This window comes from Pinus tabuliformis, chromosome 4_2 (genome assembly GCF_031772625.1).
Source record: "Pinus tabuliformis cultivar Carrire ecotype Pingquan chromosome 4_2, CPIR1, whole genome shotgun sequence".
Lineage (NCBI taxonomy): Eukaryota > Viridiplantae > Streptophyta > Pinopsida > Pinales > Pinaceae > Pinus > Pinus tabuliformis.
Genome location: NC_142304.1, coordinates 795,554,746 through 795,568,216, shown reverse-complemented (window position 1 = coordinate 795,568,216; position 13,471 = coordinate 795,554,746).

Genomic DNA, 13,471 nt, shown 5'->3' with positions numbered 1-13,471 from the left:
ATAGAGACGACTTGCAGCAGGTGGTTTTCACCCACATTGGGTTTCCACCTTATATCATGGTGTTCATGTGTGTGGCTTTTGTGTGATGATCTGTTCTGTTATACTGCATCTATTTACTCTTAATATGGTGAATGATGACCTAATGCACTTAACTGAAGATAAACTAACTAAATTATAAGTTTTCTAGTTATACGTTGTTTTCCTTAGACACAGTAGCGTGTACACGCTGGTTCACTTAACTGAAGTAGCGTATATGTTTCTGAGCATTGAAAAAGTTTTATTGATCTGATAATACTGATTCACCCCCCCCCCCCCCCCCCCCTCTCAGTATTATTTCCAACATTATGTGGATACAGTCGCGTATATGTTGGTTTGAAGAAAATCAGTGGGGCCAGACTCAGGATGAAAAGAGTCTGATATGGGTCTGATAGAGGCCATCTGGCACAGGTTCAGGGGGAGCATATACTTCTAATAATGCATTGTTGGCATTATTTTAGAAGATATTGGTTCAATTTCATAGCTATTTTTATTCAATTGGAACAGGTGCAGAAGAAGATCATGGTTGCCGGTCTAAATGATGATTGACAGATGCTGCTGATGTTAGTTGAAGATCTTAGATATTTTTGTCTCTATTTCATATATTTCTTTTATTATTAAGGTCATGTAACGGCCTATGTTGGTTTCCCCACTATGTCTAGGATGGATGATGTAATGTTCTTGTTTATCTTATGTGTGACTGCCTATTCTGTTTTATTGTTCCTGGTTACTGTTTATATGTTTTGATGCACATATTAATGATCAAAATCTGAAGAATAATTTAAATGACCAGTCTACTGGTTATACGCTATTTTCCTTAACTGTAGTTGCGTACATACGCGATTATTACTAACTGAAGTAGCGTATACAAATCTGATTGTGAAATGAAAAATAATTGACCTGATAATACTGATTCACCCCCCCCCCCCCCCCCCCTCTCAGTATTATTTCCAACACATACTCCTCCATTTCTTCTTAATTTTGAAGTCTTTAATAAGAACTTGCATAACCGTTTAGTTGATTCAGGAGCTTCATCTAACATCTTACCTAGAATAGTTTGTGAAAAGTTGAATGTTCAACCTCAGAAATCTATTGTATGAATAGTAAAGTTAGATCGATCTCAAGTCGAAGTTGTTGGGGAACTTAACCAAGTAACCATCAGAATTTCATCAAATCCTAAAGTTTGTCGAGTCATTGACATTCTTGTAGCTGATATTCCTGACTTCTATGGCTTAATCCTTAGTAGAGACTGGTCAGAAAAACTTCATGGCTATTTTGCAACTGATTGGTCTCACATGTGGCTTCCCTATAATGGCAAGCCAAATCAAATAAAGGTTGATCGCGAGAAACATCAAAAGTACTTAGTAACAGAACTAGAAGGAGAAAATGAACCAGTCGTGTATAGTAACAATATCATCGGAAAGTACTCTATAGAATCATTTCTAGGGAATTTCAATGCTCACACTTCACCTTTCTTAGAAAACTTTGTTGTATCTCAAGTCAAAAATTATTCCCAGACGAACACTTCTAAATGTGTAAATTTTGTAGATAAACCTATAGTTAGATCTTTATGTTGGAAACTATTTTTTAATGGATCTAAATCCAATGATGCAGCAGGAGAAGGATGCATATTAGTTAGCCGAGAGGGGGAAAAGACTATGTTAGCATGCAGAATTGAATTTGATTGCACCAAAAACATCGTTGAATATGAAGCACTAGTTCAAGGTTTGTATAAGGCAATTGGCCTTAATATCAAAAACCTCCTAGTATTCAGAGATTCAGAGATTGTAATAAACCAGGTGAGAAATCCTATACATTGTTTGTCAAGACATTTGAAACACTATCAGTCATTAGTCCAAGACCTGACCTTTCACTTTACAACATTTAATATTTCCCCTATTCCAAGACTCCAAAATGCTAGTGTCGATCTTCTAGCTAATGTCACTTCCAAGCTTATCCCACCAGAGGATTATAGCCCTGATCGATTTTCCATTGAATTAATTTTTAGGCCACCTATTCCCGATAATATCACCAACTGGAGAGTCTTAAATAACGATTTGGATATCATAAGCTTCTTAACCTCATAAGTCTCTTATGATGACTAGATAGTTGATGAAGACCAACATGATAACCAACTTAAACAAGAAACAATCAATAACGCTATACCAAAATATGTAGTTAAGTTGGAATATTTATATGACCTCAAAGACGGATTTAAACGAACCACCAATTCAAAACTTCAGAGTTCAACTCTGAGGTTTGAATTGATCAATCTTGGGACTGACCTAAAATCTCAATATATTAATCTAGGTCTCGGACTTACGTTAGACGAAAATCAGCCTTTATAGGTTTGTGAAGAGGTACAAGAATGTCTTCGCATGGAACTATTAAGATGTTAAGACATATGACACCTCTATTATTCAACATACTATTCCCATGACATCTGATGAAAGACCTATTCAGCATAAATTAAGGAAGATCCAACCTAATTTAGAAAGTCAAATTAAATCTAAATTGAATAAAATGTTGAAAGCCAAAATTATTTTTCTTGTCAGACATTCCCAATGGGTCTCCAATCTTGTCCCAGTCAGAAAAAAGAACGGTGATATTCAGATATGTATAGACTTCCGCAACCTCAATAAAGCTTTCCAAAAGGACAATTTCCCATTGCCCCCTATGGAACAAATATTGCAATCAATTGCAAGCTCAGAACTAATGTCTTTCCTGGATGGATTCTCAGGTTATAATCAGATCTTAGTACATCCAGATGACCAACTGAAAACTACATTCAGGACAAAATGGGGCACTTATGCTTATTAGAAGATGCCATTTGGACTGATTAATGTCAGTGCCACTTTCCAGAGAGCCATGGACATAGCCTTCAAATGTTTAGTAAGCAAATCAGTAGTAATCTACTTAGATGATATAACTTTATATTCCAGAAAACGCAGTAATCGTCTAAGGGATTTAAAGAAAATCTTTGAACGTTAACAAAGGTATGGAATTTCTCTTAATCCCAAGAAGTATTTTTTCACATTAAGTGAAGGAAAGCTCCTTGGATTCATTATGTCCAAAACAGGAATTCATATTGACCCTAACAGAATTAGAGAAATCTCTGAAATACCTTTACCGCATAACAAAAAATCAATGCAGCCTTTCCTTGGTCAAACAAATTTTGTTAAAAGATTTGTCCCTGACTTCTCAAGAATTGTTTTACCTCTTCAACCCATGATAATAAAAATATTCTCTGTTTAAATGGGGACACTCAAAACATGAAGCTTTTAACTTGATAAAACAAGCAACCATAAATGCCCCATCTTTGGAAACACTGAATTTCTCAAATCATTTCATTTTATACACTTTTGTTGAAAAAAGCAACAAGAAATGCTAAAAATAGAATTCTATTTTTAGCAGTTCAGGGTGGATTCCTATTTTAGTCTATCCCTGGACTAAAATAGGAAGTAAAATTCAAATTTGAACTTAACAGTTGTTTGAAAATAGATTAATTAATTCACCATGAGTTAATTAGTTGTGAAAAGTCAAACATGAAGTCTATGTGAGGACATGCAATAGTTTCTCCATTGATTGAGGGATTTATTCATCAGTTAAAGAGATAAGGATGAGTTCTAATTTGAGTTGTAATTAGTTGGCTCAGTTAACTGAGTCAAGACCAGTTAGATTGATTTAAACGGTTTGTTTAAATTAATGTGAGTTCAGTTAGTTAATGCATGCTTGCATATAACTATTGCACTTCAGATAACTGAATATTCTCTCATGAATAACTCATGCATGTCAGTTCAGATAGAGACCCAGTTGAGATCAGAGGAGGGACAGTGTACTATTAGTTGGATGGATTTTTCCTATAAAGGAAGCTCATCCATGGAGAAGGATTTATATCCTTCAAGACTGCATAGTTGGATCAGAGGTTAGTGAGTGTGTGAAGAGGCCAATTCACACCAGTGGCTGCACTGGACCTCAATCAGAATTGTGCAAATAAATAGGAGGCTTGGAGGGCAGACCAGAGGTTAGATAGAGGCCTTTGACTGTCTATGAGCAGCAAAGGTATTGCAGAGAGAGCAAGATAGCTTTTGAGCTGATTATTTTTGTAATATTGGCTATATTTCCACTTGTATGATAATACAGAGTTGGGGTTTTAGGCTGAGGCTTTCCCTAGGTTATATCTTCTATGTTATGTGTGATTGATTTCTCCTTATCAGTTATATCTGTTCAATTGATCTTGCTCATATTCGATTAAGCTTCCACTAAGTTTATGGTAGATGTAGATCTAGTATTATGCTTTAGTACATTGCATATATCAGTTGGATCTGTAGGTGAAATTTCTACATGATATCAATGAGCTAGCTGATTTGTAGAGAAAATTCTACGTGGTATCAAAGAAAAGGTGATCAAGGAAGAACAGTATACAAAGAAAGGAGATTTTGAAGTTTTGAGTTTTGGGCCACGAGTTTTCAGAGAAAATCTAAAAAAAATTGTGCAAAATTTTCAGAAATAAATAGCAGATCTATATTCCTTGCAAAAAAATACCCAAATTCAAAAAACAAATCGGCTAAATCCGAGTTCGGATGAGGGAGATATCGTTGATTTAAAATCAGCTATTTTTCGCGAAAATTTCGTGACGGCGAGAAATATGAAACAAATTGGTGTGCTAGCCAAGAACTTGTATGCACTTGAGGTACAAGATGCATGCAAATCCTTGAGGAGCAAGGCAAAGGTTAGATACTTGGTGGTTGAGAGGGAGAGTAAATTACCTCTCAACATGCAGCGCCAGAAGAAGTCTCAGACAATTGTGGAGGAGCCACAATTGGTGAAGCAGCTTCAGGAGGTTGTGGAGCAGCCACAACTGGAGAAGCCGAGAGAATAACGAGTGGAGGCATCCACTCATGCAGAGACCTCCAGTAGGGGGAAATTTCAAGCTAGGTGGGCAAAGGGATCACATGCATCCATACCTCCAGGTCGGAGGTGGGGCGATGTGGAGTGATCATCCCAATGAAGCTGGAATAGGGGCAGGATCCTTCAGGTACCCAACCTCTTTGATTCCACTTTGTTATAGGAGCCCTGAAGAGGAGTAGCAGGATTGGTTGAGTGGGTAGAGACAGATGCAGATGGAGCAGAAAGGAGAGCTACAGTGCAGGAGTCCCAAGACTATGTAGAGCTAGCAGGTTGCAACAATGCGAGAGGCACGGGAGTGTTGCACCAATGCAGGATGGCACAGAGAGGTGTGCAATGGTGAGAGATGCATGGAGTGTTGTAGCAGCTTAGAGGTTAGAGAGGGAGCACTTGTCAGCATCAGGTAGTGCTTCAGCATCCAAGTATGTTTCTAGCCCAACAGAGAGGTCAATGGGGAGTTTTTTTTGTTTCTAGAGTTGCTAGAGCAACCACACTTGGTAGAAGTGTTGCATGGGAAACATTCCAAAGGTACAAGATCAGGTTCGAGTTGAATGCATTTCTTGTTGAGAGGGAATGTTGAAAATAGAAACAAGAAATGCTAAAAATAGAAGTGCTAAAAATAGCACTGCTATAAATAGCAATTTGGGTACCAGTGCTGGATTGAGCAACAGGGAATGAAAAATGGAAGTGCTAAAAATAGAATGCGAAACATTCCAAAGGTACAAGATCAGGTTTGAGTTGAATGCATTTCTTATTGAGAGGGAATGTTGAAAATAGAAACAAGAAATGCTAAAAATAGAAGTGCTAAAAATAGCACTGCTATAAATAGAAATTTGGGTACCAGTGCTGGATTGAGCAACAAGGAATGAAAAATGGAAGTGCTAAAAATAGCATTCTATTTTTAGCAGTTCAGGATGGATTCCTATTTTAGTCAGTCCCTGGACTAAACATAGGAAGTAAAATTCGAATTTGAACTTAACAGCTGTTTGAAAATAAATTAATTAATTCACCATGAGTTAATTAGTTGTGAAAAATCAAACATGAAGTCTATGTGAGGACATGCAACAGTTTCTCCATTGATTGAGGGATTTATCCATCAGTTAAAGAGATAAGGATGAGTTCTAATTTGAGTTGTAATTAGTTGGCTCAGTTAACTGAGTCAAGTCCAGTTAGATTGATTTAAACAGTTTGTTTAAATTAATGTGAGTTCAATTAGTTAATGCATGCTTGCATATAACTATTGCACTTCAGATAACTGAGTATTCTCTCATGGATAACTCATGCATGTCAATTCAGACATAGACCCAATTGAGATCAAAGGAGGGATAGTGTACTATCAGTTGGATGGATTTTTATTATAAAGGAAGCTCATCCATGGAGAAGGATTTATCTCCTTCAGGACTGCGTAGTTGGATCAGAGGTTAGTGAGTGTGTGAAGAGGCCAATTCACACAAGTGGCTTCACTGGACCCCAATCAGAATTGCATAAAGAAATAGGAGGCTTGGAAGGCAGACCTAAGGTTAGATAGAGGCCTTTGACTGTCTATGAGAAGTAGAGGTATTGCAGAGAGAGTAGGATATCTTTTGAGCTGATTCTTTTTGTAATACTGGCTATATTTCCACTTGTATGATAATACAGAGTTGGGGTTTTAGGCTGAGGCTTTCCCCGGGTTATATCTTATGTGTTATGTGTGATTGATTTCTCCTTATCAGTTATATGTGTTCAATTGATCTTGCTCATATTCGATTAAGCTTCCGCTAAGTTTATGGTAGATGTATATCTAGTATTATGCTTTAGTACATTCCATATATTAGTTGGATCTGTAGGTGAAATTTCTACATGATATCAGTGAGCTAGCTGATTTGTAGAGAAAATTCTACAACTTTCTCTTCCGAGAAATCATATGTAGCCATATTGACACAAGTAAATCAAGAAAAAGTTGAAGCCCCAATCTCTTTCTTTAGCTCCAATTTGCAGGGAGTTGAATTGAATTACTCAGATGTTAAAAAACAAGCTTTTGCAGTCTTCAAATCAATGAAACACTTCAGATCTTTTCTCCTCAAAACCCACACCCAAGTAATAGTACCATTCTCAGTAGTGAGAAATCTTTTAATACAAAGGTATGTAGGTGAAAAGAGCGTGAATTGGGTTATATCTCTACAAGAATATGACATCGAAATCAAACCAACAAAAATTGTAAAAGGTCAAGGTTTTTGCAGAATGTTGGCAGGAGCATCAAATCTATCAGCATTACAGCATTCAAGTGACGATGTACAAGTCTATGAGGTAATCCTTAAAGACACTGAGTCAAGATATGTTGATATCATATTTTACTTGAGAAATGTACATGCCCCAACCCAATTAAATTACACAAAGAAAAGGGCCTTGAAATTAAAAGGTAGACAATATCAAATTGTCAATGATGTGTTGTTTAGAATAAATTATGATTCTGTTTTACTTATATGTCTTGAAAAATCTGAGGCAGAGAAGGTGTTGCAGGAACTTCATGATGGACCAAATGGTGGTCACTTTGGAGGGGATACTATAGCACATAAAATCCTGCATGTCGGTTATTACTGGGCAACGTTATTCAAAGATGCACACAGTTATGTAAGGAAATGTAATATTTGTCAAACAGTTGCTGGAAGACAAAGGAAACCTGCATTACCATTACAGCTAGCCAACATTGACCAACCATTTGAACAATGGAGATTGGACATAATAGGTGAGATCATTCCTCATTCTTCTAAGAAGCATAGATATACCCTTACAGCCACTAATTATTTCACCAAAAGGGTAGAATCAATTCCACTCAAGGTAGCCAATTTTGAAAACATTATTGAATTCATAGATCAATTTATCATTACCAGGTTTGGCCTACCATCTGCCTTGATTTTTGATAATGCATCTTATATTTCAGGCAATGTTATGACAGAGTTTGCTCTCAAAAGAGGTAATAAGATTAAGTACTCTGCTAATTATTATCTGCAAGGAAATGGGTTAGCCAAATCCACGAACAAGAATCTCATCAAGATTATTAAACAAAATGTTGACCAAAGCCAAAATAACTGGCATAACTCTTTAGTGTTTGCTCTATGGTCAGATCAAATAACTCAGAAAGCCTCCATTGGCACTTCTCATTTTAATTTGTTATATGGGAAAGAAGTCATCTTGCCAACAAATGTAGTTATTCCCTCTTTAGCCTTAGTTCAATTCATTAAAGAAACTCCTTCCTCATCTATGCAGGTTAGACAGTTACAAATCCTTAAGCTTGAAGAGGAAAGAGAAAAGGCCAGGATCACACATGCACATCTAATCAGCAATTGGTCAAAGCCTCCTTTGATTCAAATTCTGTAACTTCAAATTATTTTCAACTCGGAGACCTAGTATTGAAATGGGATAAATCCCACGAAGAGAAAGGTAAGCATACCAAGTTACAACAAATGTGGCTTGGCCCATTTCAGATTGTGGAACAAATACGCTCATCAACTTTTCTATTACAAGATTTATCAAGTAAGAGAGAATCTCTACCTGTTAATGGGTAGATTTTAAAGAAATACTTTCCATAGAAGATGATCTCTTCTATTCACTGTATATTATTTCCTTTAGTTATTTTTTTTTAGAAAGAATAATACGAGCTGAAAAACATTTACTTTTGGCTTTACAAAGGATAGTTTCTTTTTAATTTTTACTTTTTGCTTGTGTAAGTAAAGATTGCTATGAAAGTAATCTTCACATATGAAATATATAGTTAAGTTCTATCGCTCCAAAACTACCTGTTTTCTGCCAAAATTATCTGATCTTTGATGAAACTTAGCTTTAGAAATGAATTTTTTCTTTACATCAGTGAAGAAAAGTATCAATAACAAAGCAAAGTCTCTCTGCAAAAAAGCATCTTTAAAACTCTACAATTGTCGTCCAGAAGCTCTTAAGGAGCCAATGATTCTCCCCACTTAATCAGCTTTCATTTTTAGAGTGTAATTCTAAAATATACTTAAACTTAAAGGATAAGAGGTCTCATCAAGAGTCAGCTTACCATGATCATAAGATTATAACTAACTGACATTACCAATACTGCATATCAAAACAAGGTAATGGCTTAAGATTATATTAATCAAAAGACAAGGGGTCTCATCAAGAGCCAGCTTGTTCAATTAAGTTACAAATCAAGTGAATGGCATTGTCAATTTTGGTCACCAAACCAAGGCATTGTCCTTTAAGAGATAAAAGATGAAGATTTGAAGGAATAATGAATTACTTCAAAAAACAAAGAAATCAATAAGTATACAAACGAGCTTATCTTTAAGATTGCATTCTGATCTAGGTGGGATACTGAATCATTGTTGGTTAAAAGGTAACCCTGTCGAGGCTATGAATGCCTGCTAGCAGCAGAGGCTCTACCTATGACAACTGAGTATACCAAAAACTGATCTGAGGAGAGTCTCCTTGCTTTTATCTTTAAAACCAAGTAATGACTGATGTAGACAAAGTGACTTTCTTATGAGAAAAGAATAATCAAAAGAATGATAGTTAAGTAAATGTTGTTTTATTATTAATGAGCAGTATTACTTACCTTATATTCCATGTAATTTATTTTTATTTCCAAAACTATCTTTATTTTGGAAGTTTTAGAAATTTCAAAAAACTCTCAGAGATAACTGGTTCTTCCAAGTGAATTGCCAATTGTTGTGCTATTCAAAAACCCCCATTTATTAATGGTAGTAGTTAATATTACATTAATAAACAGGGACCCTTTAAAAATCCATCCAAAAAATAAACTTAGCATTTAGGCATTTCTTTTATTTTTGGAATAAATCAAGATATCAATCAAACCCCCCCCCCCTTTTTTCTTTTTTCAGAACAACTACTAAATGCTTTCCTTCCCACATACATCATGATTAAGAATCATCAAAAGACCTTTCTAACCCACAAAATCTAGTAAAAAATGATTAAAGGAGGACTTTATGCTTTATACCTCGAAACTATCATATTTTTGACATAAACTAGGTCCTTAAGTTTTTCTCTTCAAAGCCAAGTCTCGCATCGCATATCACTATTTATAAAGAGCCAGCCTTAAAAGGTTATCTCAAAAAAAAGCAATATGTGAAATTGCGATGGCATCATAACCTTTATCGCATCGCATTTCAAGCATTCAAAAGAACACCACAAACTTACCATCAATCGATATTGCGAAACGTGATCAAGACCTAGACCCACTCCTTAAATATATCACGAACAAATGTTTAGGTCTGCCACTCATTAAAAAAGGTCTTTACATAGAAAAACCTGACAAGTAGCTATGTTTTGAAACAATAAATGAGTGGCTCGCATCTAGCGGAAACACAAGAGAAGGTAAGAAAAGTGAAAATGAATAATGTGATATTGTGATCTACGATATTGCTTCGCAAATCATAAAATTGCCATTATCGCAATTCAAAGGCTCGCCACCCTAGAAGCTTTCTTCCTGATTTATGATGCAGACATTTATGAGCATTAAATATAAGGTATAACGAAGCATTAGTGGGCACTTAGTAAGAGCTAACTGCATTTATGTGTGAAAAGCCATTTAACGAGATATGATATATTTTTATGTGCATTCGAATAAAAATCCTTTTATCACCTTTACAAGTTATCTGCATTATTTCATTTCACATTCATTATCATCTTTTTGTATCTGATATCTATTGTTCTTCACTTTCAGGGAATATCCACAGAGCAAATCGTTGAGAGAAATGGTGAAGAAAGGCAAGGCAGCCGTCTCTAAGAAGTCAGAAATGACTCCTCTGTTTATGGATACTACATGCAACAAAGAGGGAGGAACCTCTACATGGGAGGCCATGTCTAATGTATTGGAGGAAGACCAACCAAGGATTCTAGAAACGAAGGTTACAGTTGACGGACATGATTCCTCAGACGCTTCCATGTTTGAGACAGCATGCTCATTTTTGCATCGCATAGCTACGCGCCCAAAGATAATCCCTTATATAGACATAGTTAAATGTGCTATTAATGAAGTTGACATCTTAGACAGAGAATTCAAGACAAGAATCCAAGAGGTTATGGGATCTTTTACGCCAGACAACGCATGGCTTATGTACCACCTACTAGAGCCATAAGTCATCTACAATAGAAATTTCGTCGAGAAGTTTTCCAAAGAGAACGAGGACCCAACGGACTGCACCCGGACCTGGTCAAATAATGAGGGAAAAATCAAGAAAGACAAGAGAAGTATGTACACTACTGTGTCTATTTGTCACCCTCATAGTTTTGCTGCGGCCATGCTATGTAGACTATTTGACAAACCCGATAGTATTAACTTCTCCCTAGAACAGTTGCCATTAATAGATGGAGTTATTAATGCAACTATAATGAATTGGGCACAAATTTTGTCTAACAATTTAGAAATAACAATAATGGAGTATAGAAGGAAAACAAGTGTTGCTTCGATGGTTTACCCTCAATTTTTTGTGAGCACCTATGTAATGGATGCAATTTGTTCCGATTCAAAATTTCTTGTCATGGGATGGAAGTGGACTATTCAAAATCCACTTCCCATTCACATATACCATAAATACATGTGGGAATCTAACTTTCATCCACATTTTTTTCAAAATTTGTCATGGAGTTATGCTCCCTATCCATAAACAGCTTTATAACCGAGATGCCCCCATGTTTTCCCAAGAATCTGAGGTAGATATCCTACCAGTGGCCAAATGGTTTGGGGAGGAGACATTTACGTATATCAGGGTATTTGGCAGCATTACCTCCCCCCATGTCCTCCCATACTATGTTCCGAACAAATTGATGGCTAGAGAGATGTCTTATCAAACAGCTAGTGAGGGAGGGATGAGTAAAACATTAAAGGAAGCAAGAAAGGCCATCTAGCCTACATTCCCTTTGTAGTGTGGAGCATTTGCATTACACAACATATGGCATGCATTTAAAGAAGAAGAGATTATGTTAATGTAGGTTATAACCCTGTATAGAAATTACTTGCATACGAATTCTAAAACACAGAAAATAAACAATGCGAGAGCATAACACATAGAACACATATACATAGAGATTTTCCCCTGGATCCCAAATCTGGGACAACCAAGTTGATTTTTCATTATGTTCCTTTCAATGTTACAATACATATTTATACATGCCAAATCATCCAATACCATGGACCGAAAACCATCGCGTCCAAAAAACATGTGCCAAAATCATGCACAAAACCATAGGTGGGTCGGCCCAACCTAACATAGGGTCCAAAACCAAAATTTTTCGGGGCACTGCCCTAGACCCCATAAAGTGGGGTTACGGGTACGCCTCAAACCCCATGTGACCTCTCCCCTTCTAACCCAGTTAACTACGTGGGTTAGTCGTGGAAAGAATATAACACAACCCAACATTCTCCCACTTGTTGTTTTCTTTCGACAGGGGTCCACATCAGAGATTAGTCATTTATCCAGCCCTACAACACCCATTTTCTCTCTACACCAAGAGAACTTCTCAAAGCTCACAGATTTTGTCAATGCATCTGCAGTATTCTTCAAAGTGTCCACCTTTACTAGCAACACCTTTTTGTCTTCTATCATATCCCTCACAAAGTGATATTGAACATCAATGTGCTTTGTCTTTGAATGATATGCGGGGTTATTTGCCAAGAAAATTGCACTTTGGTTGTCACAGTATATCCTTATAGCTCCCTGTACTAACCCCATACTTGAACACAATCTCTGCAACCAAACTGCTTCCTTGCTTTCATGAGTGGCTGCCATGTATTCTGCCTTTGTAGTTGATAGTGCCACTAAAATTTTTTTCTTACTCATCCAATTGACTGCACCTCCAAATAGGTTAAACACACACCCACTTGTAGATCTTCTCTGATCCAGATCTCCAACCCAATCTGCATCAACAGAGCCATGAATATCCAACATTCTTTCCAATCCTAATCTTCCTTGGTAGCACATACCTGAAAACCTGCTTCACTGTTGTCCAGTGCTCCTTCCCTGGTTTTGACATAACCTGGCTCAATACTCCCACTGCATGTGCAATGTCTTATCTAGTACAGACCATTGCATACATCAGGCTACTGACTGCACTTGCATATGGATCACGAGACATTTCCTATTCCTCTTCTTGTGTCTTGGGACACTGTTCAGCAGATAACCTCACACCTACAGGAATAGGAACCTTCACCGGTTTACTATCCTGCATATTAAACCTCTGCAGTATTGTCTAGACATACTTCCTCTGGTTTAACCAGAGCTTCCTCTTTGCCTGCTCTCTTTTAATTTCCATGCCCAAAATATAGTTTGCAGCACCAAAATCTTTCATGTCGAATTTGGAGGACAATTGGGTCTTCAAATCGTGGATAATTTCTTTATCATTTCCAACCAACGACATATCATCCACATACAAGACCAGATAAATAACATGGTCACTAATTAATTTAAAATACACACAGTGATCTACTTTGCTTCTGGTGAAGCCAAGTCCCTGTATAAATGTATCAAATTTCTGATACCACATCCTAAGT